Source organism: Heteronotia binoei, chromosome 3 (genome assembly GCF_032191835.1).
Source record: "Heteronotia binoei isolate CCM8104 ecotype False Entrance Well chromosome 3, APGP_CSIRO_Hbin_v1, whole genome shotgun sequence".
In the NCBI taxonomy this organism is placed as follows: domain Eukaryota; kingdom Metazoa; phylum Chordata; class Lepidosauria; order Squamata; family Gekkonidae; genus Heteronotia; species Heteronotia binoei.
The window spans coordinates 111,648,228-111,661,350 of record NC_083225.1 but is presented as its reverse complement, the minus strand read 5'-3'; positions in this window follow the sequence as shown (position 1 = coordinate 111,661,350).

Genomic DNA, 13,123 nt, shown 5'->3' with positions numbered 1-13,123 from the left:
ATCAGAAGCAATGTCATTTTGCTAGGGATGCTGATCACCTCTGCAGACATGAGCCCCACCTCTCCCATTCTGTAAGGATGATGCACACTAAAGGTTGTAACCTCTACATCTATATATACATATCTTGCGTGATTGTATCACTGGAGATATATTCCATCCCAAACACAGATCATTTGTTTTAAAGAGTTAAAAACAGAGTTAAAATAAATACAAAACAGTTAAAATACATGCAAAACATAAAAACATTGTTTAGAAAGGAGGGATCATTATAGGTTAAACAAAAAATGGCTAGATTAAACAAAATCTTAGCTTGCACAGCCTCTACAGAGAGAATATTGGAAACTACTGCACATTGAAGAACCTTCTTTTGGACTGGAGCATATTTTTCTATGTCCTGAATATCTACACAAAGTGGGAGAAGTGAACAGTCAACCTGGAAAGGTCACCAGAAAGCAGGTGGGGGAGAGGAAAATGTCTGCTGGGCACTCTGTTATTAACTATGGAGACCAATTCCCATATGGTATAATGGAGAATTGATCTGTGGGTTTCTGGGGTTCTGTGGAGGCTGTTTTTTGAGGTAGAGGCACCAAATTTGCAGCATAGCATCTGATGCCTCTCTTCAAACACACTCCAAGTTTCAAAGGGTTTGGACCAGGGGTCCAATTCTATGAGGTTCAAAAGAAGGTGCCCCTATCCTTCATTATTTCCAGTGGAGGGAAGACATTTAAAAGGTATGTGGTCACTTTAAATATGATAGCCAGAACTTCCTTTGGCATTCAATTATGCTTGTCACAACCTTGTTCCTGGCTTCACCCCCAAAGCCTCCTGGCTCCACCCCCAAAGTCCCCACATATTTCTCGAATTGTACTTGGCAACCCTAAGCTACTAAGATTGATTCAGTCCTATGACCAAACCTAAACCCAGATTGAAAGGAGTCTGTACAATTTGTCTCAACCAGGAAAGCTCGAATATTCCAAACAGCTGAGCCACAGGCTGCAAGATCAGCAGGCTAAGAGCCACCAGTCCAAGAACCCTTTGGCTCTTGTTTTTTTCAGTTTGTGCTAAAGGCTTTTGCTTAATAGAATAAAGGTAAAGATAGTCCCCTGTGCAAGCACCAGTCATTTCCAACTCTGGGATGATGTCGCATCATGACGTTTTCACGTCACGGTTTGCCATTGCCTTCCCCAGTCATCTACACTTTCCCCTCAGCGAGCTGGGTACTCATTTTACCAACCTCAGAAGGATGGAAGAATGCGTCAACCTTGAGCCGGCTACCTGAACCTAGCTTCCACTGGGATCAAACTCAGGTCATGAGCAGAGAGCTTAGACTGCAGTACTGCAGCTTTACCACTCTGCACCATGGGGCTCTTCCAAAGAGAATACCCGCAGGAAAAAGACCCAGTGACTCAGCAGAGATTTACCTTTGAAGTGGTATTTTCTTTCATTATTACTAGCTAAAACACTGTTAATATGAATGTTTGTGTTTTATTCTCCCATAAAATCTCCTTGTTCCTGATCTCTTCATTCTTGCAATCCTCTGGTTTTTCTTCCCCCTCTGTTTCTTGATGTCATTGGCTAATCAGTTCTGATGTGACAATGGTGCCTGGGAATCTAGGGCCAGGTAACATAATTGTAGGTAGGGCCTATGTAATACCAATATTGTTAGTTCAAAATCTATCAAATTTTTAGTAGACAAAACTGCATCATTAGTGCCTGCTAGTCACTAGCATTTGATTTTTTTCCTCTTCTTTATTGCATTTGTGTGTTTCCCTCCCTCCATGGTTGCGTGCATTAGTTCTTTCACCTTTTGCTATTAAGAGCTTTTTACCTACAAATGTAATTTATAAATGGGCTTTGTAAACTGTCTTCAAAATCCATAATGGGTAAGAGCAGCTTTTATGAGCCTTATTTGCATGTTTTAGAAACCAAAATGTGTCTCATAACAAACAGAATCAAGTGATAAAAGCCTGTAATCTTCTTATTATGTTTAGCACACTGAACTTCCATTGACTTCAGTGACAATGAAGTGTGCATAACTACCTACATGATTGCAGCCAAATATTTTAGCCTTTTGCGAAACTGACAACAATCTAGATGTATCATAACTAGCTTTGCAGAACTTTCTATCACTCACTTAGTTTTACTACAAAAACTTCCACTATAACATGCAAACATGTCAAAAGTAAGAAAATACCCAACATTTTATTATTTGAGATGTTTAAATACAACTGTGTCTAGCATCCCTGGACCTATAAAGTTGTGACACTCTTCAGTATAACATAACATCCCCATGAAGGCTATAAAGCAACTATTAAGTAAACTTGAACTAACTATATCACAATCATGGAGGACAAGTGGAAGCCCCAAGAACTTGTGAAAGCCATTGTATTTCCCCCTCCTCCACAAATTCTTGCTTTCCTTTTCAGAAACCTCTCCTCTTCATGCTTCCTTCTCTTGTTTTAGAGTTGCCACCCTCCAGGTTGAGTCCAGAGATCTCCCAACTACAGCAATGAGTTCCCTTTATGTTTGCCAGTTCCAGGTTGGGAAATTCCTGGAGATTTGGGAGTTGGATGGTGAGGTTTGGGGAGCGAAATGAGCTCAACAGTGTATAGCACCATCAAGTCCAGTGCCAGGCTTTTTTGCACCCAAGGAGAGGCCACCTACTCCCCCACCCCGCCGCCCAATTACCAAGAATGATCTTGCTGGAGCAGCAAAGGGAAAACAACACTATGAAAGGAGTGATATTTGTTTTGCTCTGTTCTCAAACCATGCTGGAAGGATTAACTGCAAACAATATTCAGTCTTTACCATACTGTATTATTAAACATTGGGTTTAGGTATGACAGTGTTTTTTAAAAAAAGAAATGCTGCATAAAATCAAACACAATCCATCTATCACAAAAAGATTAGCATCCTCTGAAGTAGGAAGATTTTGTCCACTTTATTCCAGGTGTGAAAAACATCACTGGCTAAAGGAAGAACTCTGTGTTTGCTCAGAAGAACTCAAGCATTCCATGTTCTAGGCTCAATAGTTGGGAAATGGTAATCTTATGCTTTTTCCGCAATGGGGCTTGAATATTTCCACTATAAGAGCCAAAGTTTAATTCTAGGTAAAGACAAGTTCTAAATAAGTTTAAAAAAAGGTTGTGCAGAACATAATCTTCCAAAACGCTGGTGAGAACACCAAGATTGACCTCTTCTTTTACATCCCTCCTTAATAAGGTTTCCTATTTTCACACATCCTTCTACATGAGATTGATCTGAGGCAGACTTCACATGCTAATCTTAGCCCCTGATCCTATTTGTAGACATTCTGAGATGCTGTGCCTCCTTCCTCTTGTACAAATCTGGGGCTCCCATCCCACCAGAGCTCTACCTGTGAATTCCAAGATCCACCCAATGAGGGGGATGGAACTAGACCAAATGGTTTCCTTGAGCTACCTGGTCACACACACACACATGGTTATGTGGGGGAAATGGGAGGGCTCACCTTGTTGTCAAGGCAGGCAGCCCTGGGCCGAATAAGGCACGGTAAAGTAGGGCTGGCTGAGGGCAAGCAGGGTGGCTGGAACCACACCCCACCGAGGTTGGTGGTCCTGGGCCAAAGTAAGGCATGGCAGAGTAGGGCTGGCTTAGGGTAAGCTGGGTGGCTGCCACAGAGCTGGGCCCTGGCTGGTGGGCACATACACAGTTGTCATTGGTGCCTGACCCAGGCCCCAGCTGACTCTGAGCGTGTCAGCATGTGGCAAAAAGACAATGGTGGCGACTGATGCGAGGTGAAGGTAAGTTCATGTGCAGCTTGTGGGAGGGAGTTTGTGTGCATGCAGGGGAGCCCACCTACCCTTGTGGCCAGATGGCACTCTAGGAGACAGCTTAGCTCGCCGACTCCCTAGTGCCGGCCCAAAGTGCCATAGGCGACACCCTCCAAAGTAGCAATTTTCTCCACGGAACAAACTACTTTAGAATTCTGTACAAACTGTTTTAGAATCTTATACAATTGTTTCAGAATTCTGTTTTAGAACAAACTGTTTTAGAATTCTATACAATCCTAACTTAGATCCATGGATACAGCTTCCCATCCCTTCTCCTCATAGCCACACCCTTTGAAAAGAATTCTCAAAGGCATACTGGCTCTGTCTTGAGAGTTTTGAGTAGTTTGATTTGAATAGCTAGGATTTGAGACTGGGCAGGTCAGGTCCCCCAGTTCAGCTCAGCCATGCCAGTATTTGAGAAGTGCATCAAAGACAGCCTTATCTTACAGAAAGAAACTTCAGAAAATATGTATTTCTCCTAGCCTGAACAGAGTTATACATATAATGCCACTATGAGACAAAGCATCCCCCCCATTTCCCTTTAAGGGTTAATATGGATCGTAGAGGGTCTAAATTCTTGCCTGCATATCTCCTATCCAGGGCTAACGCATGGGCCTGATGGGCACTTGCCTGTGGGCCCCACAAGCATAGGGGCCCCATACTAATCTGTGTATGATGCAGTACTAATAATCATTTACATTTTTATTCCTGTGAGTAGTTGCCATGGGGACCCAGTACACTGCTTTGCCCGGGGCCCATAATGCTGTCATCTTAGGCCCTGCTCCTATCATCTTCAAGGCCAAAGGTGGAAGTGTTGTAGTTAGCTTCCCAGGGGTGTTTGTAATCTGTAATTAGAGGGGGGACATCAAGAACAATGAGGTAATCTTCTAGAGAGTTCTCATGGAGAGAGGTTCTGGTTGGATGCAATGCCGGCTCTAGGGGGCATGGCGCCCAGGCAGGCTCCCTGCCATGGTGCCCCCACAGCTGTCCCACCACCACCAGCCCCCTCCCTTCCTGTCTGCTGCGCTCTTTCCAGAACCAGAAGTGAGGGGGGAGCAAAGCCTCCGCCAGCTTTTTCTTCACAAAATGAGACCTCACCAGATGCCTTTGAAGCCAGTAGGGCCAGCCTCATCGTGGCAAACGGAGGGGCGTGCAGTGGAGTATGGTGGAAGGGAAGGGAGGCACGGAGGACAGGAAGGAAGAGGGCTGGTGGCAATGGCAGTGGGAAAGAGGGGCAAACTAGGCGGTTGTCTTGGGCACTGGGGGGGGGGAACCCAATTTGGTGCCCCCCTCTCGGTGCCCTAGGCAACTGCCTAGTTTACCTAGTGGGTGAGCTGGCTCTGGCTGGATGTCATCATTGCTTGACTTGCTGGGCCCAAAAATTATAACTGAACTGTGGCCCTGGAGAGGAGAGGCTAGCTGAGATTTTCATAAGACTACAGGCCAAGATTATGATCTGCAGTTGCTGGGAATGTAGACAACACTGATTTGAGTCCTCATATTCAAACTAAAGTTTGTGCGACCTGACACAATTCTTTCAAGTCTTAGTAGTTGAAGCTAGCTTTTATTATTTCCTGTATTGTATGATTTTAGAGTTATCTGTTGGCAATAATTTTATTACCATCTTTTGAATAAACTTCTTAGTGTTTTTGAACAACAGTCTGGTTCTTGTGCGCACTTGCCCTGGAAGTCTACAGGCTTCCTTGACATATTTGAAATGTTGGGAAACACACACAGAAATCTAGTATTGCACTCTTTCAGGTAGACTAACTTAGATGTGTCTGATACTTCTTACTTTTAACAAAGATTAGAGTGAAGAGGATATTGCCAATTACAAAATCCAGATAAGTCCACATTAAAGTATGTGTTTGAGAAATACACATTCTGGAATCGTAATATGCCTCTTGTAACAATTCTTCACTGAAAAAAAGTAAAAGTGAATAGCTGTGAGTTCAGCTCCCTGATGAGAAAGATGATAAGAAATAAAATTGTTTTCAAAGGATGAGAGGCTAAAAAGGAGGCTGAGAATCTCTGACCTCACACTTGGGAATATAGCTAGTTGAGAATGTCATGCAACAGAGTCAACAAGGGCTCTGTTTCTGGTCAGAGGAGGCTGAAGACAGTAACAAGGGGTCACAAAGAATTATGTGCAATTGCTGCATGCAGTCCACTACTGAAGGATTCCAAATAAAAACAGTATATTTCCACTGAACATTTTGAAGCAATTACCATACAAAAAGCTCCTAAATCCATTTAATTCTTGGGGGACTGCACAAGAAACTAGGAGGCAGCCAATTTGAATGCCATAGACAAGTTTCCAAACCTAATTGTATTTTACTGTTATCTCTTAAATCTCAGTGCTTAGCAGAACATTGTATGTAGTTCTTGATAGAATTTGTATATTAGTACATATTAAACAATTTCCAAATAAAAGAAAAATGCATACTAGGCCAGTAGTCTTATACTAAAAAAAGGAAATAGTTCTTTACACATAGAGGGGATGTGGAATTTGCTGCCAGAAGATGTAGTGATGACCACAGGAATAAACAGCTTTAAAATGTGATTTGATAGATTAATGGAGGATAGGTCTGTGGAAGAATGTGCCTGCTCTGACCTGCAGGCCCTATTCTGCCATGCCCTTCTAGATTTTTCTCAACACCTAGAGGGGCTTTCCTTCTACACTTGGGTAGCCACCATGACCACCTGACCTTTGCATGGAATTCCCAGTACTCCCAGCTTCCATTCCAAGTTCTGAGGCCATGTCTCTGTGTCTCCCAGTCTCCAGCACCTGGTCACCACAGGGACTGTTTACTGCCTTGCACCCCTGGAGGAATAGCCATTTGCCAACTGCCTGCTTTCGCCCTGGTGCTCCTTTTAAAATATGTGTCCAAGACCGTAGACGTCTATGTGGTACTGAGAACCAGTATCAGCATAAAAAGCTATGAAGTATTTATTTAAAAAGAAAATGACACAACACAAGACTAAGAGATGGATTAAAAAGAAATAGGAAAAATGCAAATCCTCTGTCCCTCTCTCTTGACATGCCCTATCAGATGTTAAAATATAGGACAGGCTCTTCAGCTTAAAAGTTCTAGGTTTCTACAGAGTTTTCTTACTTTGAAACTTGCTCAAGCTCTCTAGGTAAGCACATGGTCAATGGCTGCCTTCCCAGTGGAGAGGTCTGTGTGCTTTCATGGACTTATCACACAAGGAAAAGAGACCTCCTTCTTGCTGCAAAGAGTTTTATCACCTCTCTTTTCCCCACTCCGTGAACAGATCAGGCCAGGTAAGAGAAGTGTTTTCTAGGGTTTCTTCCTGGAAATTATTCCTGGATCCATTTTTGTCTAAAGTCCTCTAAAACTCTCTTCCCTGCTCCGAGAAAAGGGAAGATCTTTGCTTTCATGTTATCCCTCCTGCTAGATCAGGGGTGTCAAACTTGCGGCCCAGGGGCCAAATCAGGCCCTCAGAGGGCTCCTTTCAGGCCCCTGAACAACTGGCTGTCATCTGCTTCCTTCTCCCTATTTCTTGCTTCATTCTGTATCACAGCTTCCTTTGCAAGGCTTGCTCAGTTGCATAGGAGCTACAGAGCAAAGCCTCTATTTTCTCCATTGACTGAAGCTCTTCCCTTGGGGAGGAGAGAGGGGGGAAAGCAGAGCTTGTTTTTCCAGACTTTCTTGATCACACAGCAGAGCTACTGAGCTAGGCCTCTCTTCCTTCTATTGGCTGAGGCTCCTCCCCCACCAGTCCCCTGGAGAAGGAAGGAAAGAGTCAGAGCTTCCTTTGCTCAGTTCCCTGGACCTCATGGAAGAAAAACCAAAAAAGCACCTTTAAGACCAACAAGTGCTAACATTTTAAGCATGTTTCAGGTGTTTTTTTTTTAAAAAAAATATTTAATTGTGTTTGTGTTCTTTATAAAGTTTATATCTCTGCTACCTAATCTTAAATAGGTACACACATGGCCTGGCCCAACATAGCCCGGCCCAAACCAACATGGCCTGGCCCAACAAGGTCTTGTTTATGTCAGATCTGGCCCACATAATAAATGAGTTCAACACCCTATGCTACATTTATTAGCACTTGTATGAAGGTGGGCTGAGGTATCTCTGGAAAGCAATTGTGATGACTTTCCCCTCTTACTTGTTCTCTGCCCGGGGGTGGGATCTTTTAAATGCACAGTAGAGGTTGGGGGTGGTGGTGGAATGCATTATTTTTTTCCCAAGGCCAATCAGTGGCTACTAGCCATGGTGACTGAAGAGAACCTCCAGATTCAGAGGCACTAAACTTCTGAATCCCAGAGCCAGGAGACAACATTATGGTTAAGGTCTTAGCCTCTATGACTTGTACCTCCAGAGGAACTGGTCACTGTGTGAGTCAACAATAAGGGGAGCCATGGTACAATAAGGGGAGACATGAGCCTGCCTTGGCAAGATGGGCAGGATATAAATCCCAACAATAAAATAAATAAATAGAGTCAAATCAAAAATGCAAAATGGTGGCTAACAGGCTCCCCACAATAATAAAGAATTCTTTTTGCTGGCCCCACTCAATGCACAGCAGCCAAGAAGGTCAGAGCGCCTGCTCCAGCTGCAACGCCACTGAGGATGTTCTCCGCAGCTGAGAACGAAACGTCTGGAAGGAAAACTTTCTCCAGTAGAACACGGCACTTGATCCCGAAAGATTCTACAAACCCTAATGATGTTACCAGCCGTGAAAACCTGAAATCTTTGTATATTGAATGTCCACACTATGTCTTCGTGAACAGAGCATTCCCACCTATTAGAAGTTCAATGTGGTTTGAAAAGGAGTTATACAACGGGACTTGTGTTCTCTGTTCCATGACTCATGAACAATGATTTATTTCCCTGTTTGCACAATTGTACTATACACTATTATGAACTGCTTTTGAAGGATTTACATAATTAGAATAATTATTTTTACTTGGTAGATCCAGGTAGGCAGTCATGTTGGTCTGAAGCAATAGAACAAAGTTGGAGTCCCAATAGCACCTTTAAGACCAACAAAGTTTTATTCACAATGTAAGCTTTCATGTGCTAAAAACATATTTCATCAGACAACAGTATGGGATGGAATTAGCAATCCTACATACATAGAGTGGGCAGTGAACTAGTATGCAAAATAGTGAAAATTGTTTTTGCAGATTAAAAAAAATAGTAAATTGGGGTCTGGCAATTGTCAGCCTGGGTTGGCTGGGCACAAAAAACAGCAAAGGCTATAAATGTTAGAATTAGAGATTGATGTCCATGTCCCCAGGCCTCCTAACTGTGAAAAGAAATCAACTAGAGACTGTTGTAATATTCCATTGGTCTCCTCTAAAGCAAGGGTTAAAATAACATTTTTCTGTAGAATAAAGCTGTTGTCTACTCTATTCTGCTCTGTTCAAATGCTAATACAAAAATACATTAGAATTAAAATACGGGGGGAGTGGCTCTGACCAATATCCAGTCAGGAGCTTTTGCCTAACGCTCTCCCAGCTGTCTCCAAAGTTATATCTTTTTTCACCCCTTTAACTATATTTTTTGAACTTTTGAAAGATGCCTCCGAAAGGGGGGGAAAAACCAAGCAGAAGGAAAAAAGCTTTCAGCCTTTAACTAATTTCTTGGAACAGCCGTCCACTTCCCACGCAAGGTTGGGGAGAGATGAGGAACCAGAAACTGAAGATAGCCCTCTCACTGTGAATTTATTGTCTCAAGCTATGTCTAAATTAAGACAAGAAATATGAGAGGACATAACTTCTATGCTTCAACCAATGTGTCAGCGTCTGGATGAATTAGAGAATTCTTGTAAACAGGCAACCCAGACTGCACAAGAAGCGTTAAAAAAAGCTCAAGAGACGACTTCGGATGCATGGACGAGGGAACGAGTTTTAACAATGGACTTTCTTAGCTGGGAGCTGTGCTTAAAATTTATAGGTTTTAAATCGGATGTGGAAGCTGAAATGGACTTATATATATTCACGGCAAATTGGCTTGCTGAAGTAACCCACCTGGAAGTCGAAATTCTCCCACTCATTCAGAAAGCATATCGTGTTGGCAAGGTATGTGAAGACAATTCGTCTTATACCAGAGATATTGTGGTGCAGTTCAAGGATTATAAAATGAGGCAAAGAGTCTTTGCAGAGGCTAGGGAAAGAGGAGGCTTGGACTACCAGGGGTTAAAGATTCAGGTCTTTCCGGATCTTCCTCCTGAATTTTTAAGAATCAGAAGAGACCTTAAAGACACAACTGCCAAATTGTGGGACTTAAAAATTAAATATAAATGGCTACAATCAGGCAAACTATGTGTCCAAAAAGGCTCCACTTCGTTTACAGCTTATGACGCAGCCTCGGGTGAGATACTACTCTCTAAATTAATTCCCTCCTTTCCTACATCAAGAGTTAATAAGAGAAAGGAATGCTCTCCTCTCGTTCCTCCAAGGACAACCCGTGCGTGTACTGAGGAAGTTCATGTCAATCTGGAAGAAAATATGGACTCTATTTAAAAGACACTGAAGCAACAAGAAAAGGGAAAAGCTGAAGAAACTTATAATTTATATTTAATGTTTTTTCTCTCAGAATTAAAGGCTGGGTGGGGTCAGCTGGTGAGAGCACCTGGGTAACATCCCTCCTTGTTTAATTCAATCCAGGTGAAGAGAGAAGAGTTTCTTCTTGACCTTAAATTTTAAGGTCTCCAGGGACTGAGATATATAGTTAGAATTTATTCTTTATGGACTTTTTTTTTTTAGAGTAGAAGGAATAATCAAGATATAGAAGAAGAAGGAAAATAAGAAGTTATATTGAATGTTTGTGGTATTAAGTTTTAAAAATCTGTTAGGGAAAGCAGCATTGTTAAGCTTAATTATTCCTCTGCTATAAAAAAATAGAAAATATAAATAGACATATATATATATATATATATATATATATATATATATATATATATATATATATATATATATATATATATAAAGTGGTGTGGAATGGTAACATATGAGATATTTTTAAGTTGCGTTGTTTTTTTATTTGTTATGGTACACCTACCTGTTGGAACAGGTAGTGATTGTAATGAGTCTATAATAAAAATCTGAGAAAGTCAGAATTAAAATACATGAGAGAGAGAGAGAGAGAGAGAGAGAATAAGGCCCATTGTGGAAAAAAACAACAGGCTTTAGAAAGAGGGGCATTCACCCAGTGGAGTGGAATGCCCCTCTCCACCCTAGCTGTCTTCCCCCACCCACCCAAGTGAAGGCGTTCACTCCCTCCCACCTCAAGGGGAGCTTATTTATTTTATTTATTTATTTTATTGGATTTATATCCCACCCTCCCTGCCAAAGCAGGCTCAGGGTGGCTGCCATCTGTAGAGTAGGGTTCTTACTACTTGGTAAGAACACGAACAATCTTTCAACAATGCATAACACTTCAATGCGTAAGGAAATTCCTGGAGATTTGTGAAGTGATTGAAGTGTTATGCATTGTTGAAAGATTGTTGGCATTCTTACCCAGTGGAAGGAATTATTTGTAAGAAGATCTGCTTATACCCCCTGAATGAAAGCAAGCAAGCGCAAAGCGATGACTCATACAGATGCAACAGGCAACCTCTGAGGGCAGCTTGAAGAAGCTATATGCAAAACAGGGGCACTAGTACAAACCTGTTGCCTTTGGACTGCTGGCTGCACTTGTTATGAATTTGGTCTGATTAAACATTGATTAACTTCATCAGAACTTTCCTGAAGAAGTTTGGGCATTCATTTGCTGAAAAAACAACGGGACTGGTGTTATGATGTTTAAGTTCCTTGGATTGTATGAGAGACTGAATTTAGCATGTTGATGGAACTTGAATATATCCTCACCTGGAGATTGGCAACAGTGGTTCCCTAGGAGGAAATTGCTGGTTTAGAGGGTGAAATGTATGATATTGTACCTTTCTGAGGTCCCACTCCTCCTCAAACTCCACCCTTTCCAAGCTCCATCCATTTAATCTCCTGGAATTTCCTAATCTAGAGTTGGCAACTCTAGCTCCTTTCCTTTATCTGTCCCTCTGACTTCAGCTTTCCGTCACCCTCTTTTCCTGCAGCTTCTACATAGGAAAAGGACAGTATTTATCCACAATGATAGGGACCAAAACAGCTTGCATCATTCTCCTCCCCCCGCCCCCATGATCTGCACAACAACCATGTGAAGTGGGCTAGTTTGAAAGTCTGTGACTGGTCCAAAATCATCCAGTCAGCTTCCACAGCAAGAACCTTGGTCTAGCAGACCCTGCTCTGAAGCCCTAACTCTGATGCCCTCCTCATACTCCACCACAGAATCTCCAGGAATTTCCCACCAACCTGGAACTGGCAGCTGTAAGTCAGGATTGGCCCCAATGAGTTCTCCCTCAGAGGCCTTTAGCGATACCTTAAGACCAACAGTCTCTCTCTCTGATAATATTGTTGGTCTTATGCACAAGACTTCAATCTATCTAATTCTGTCTTGCTTTCCCTCCCTGTATCTGGTCTGCTGTCAGGGGACATCATCCCCCCGCCCCATCTCTAGCTATTTCCCTTCCAGAGGAGAGGAGGAGCTCTCGGCCAATCAAGGGAAGGCTTTCTCTGGCTTTTTCCCTCCTCTTCCATCCCTCAGCCAATCAAGGGAATGGTTTCTTTTTATTTTCTGAGAAGCAGTGCAACAGGCAGCTCAGACACTGGGAGAGTAAGGAAGAGACAGCAACTGCCAGAACCAGGGTTGGTTGCCTTTTACTGACAGAATCAGCTTGGCTGGCTAGTCGGGAGAGAGGAGTAGACTCAACCAATGACACGCAAGTACTCTTGATTGATGGTTTGTTGGGCCAAAGGTTGATGCAGTGCAGTCCCAACCAATGAAGGAACTCCATTTTGCCATTAAATGTATTTTGCTGGCCCAACCCAGGGAACTGAGGGAAAAGACAAAATCTATTAGGGATGGGCACCAACTGTACGAGACTCTGAAGTCTAGACCAAACTTTGCCTGGTTCAAGGTTTGTAAGTATGGTTCAGGAATCACATGCTTGGCACAGAACTATCTGATCTTCTCACCAAGGCTTGGAAGCACTCAGAGAAGAAAATCTACTCCAAAACTTTCATGCAAAAAAGCTGGTGGGGGTAGTCTTTTGCAGACCTGGAAATGCCAATCTGGACCTCCCCAATCTTGACAAGCAATTCTTCTTGTTAATCAGATAAGTCCATCTCCACTCTTTGTGATGTGTGGGGGGTATTTATATGTCATGGAACTCTGCATGTTGTCTTTGTTCATGTTGGGTCTTTGGGAGTTCTGGGTGTTCTTGTGTTCATGAAAGAG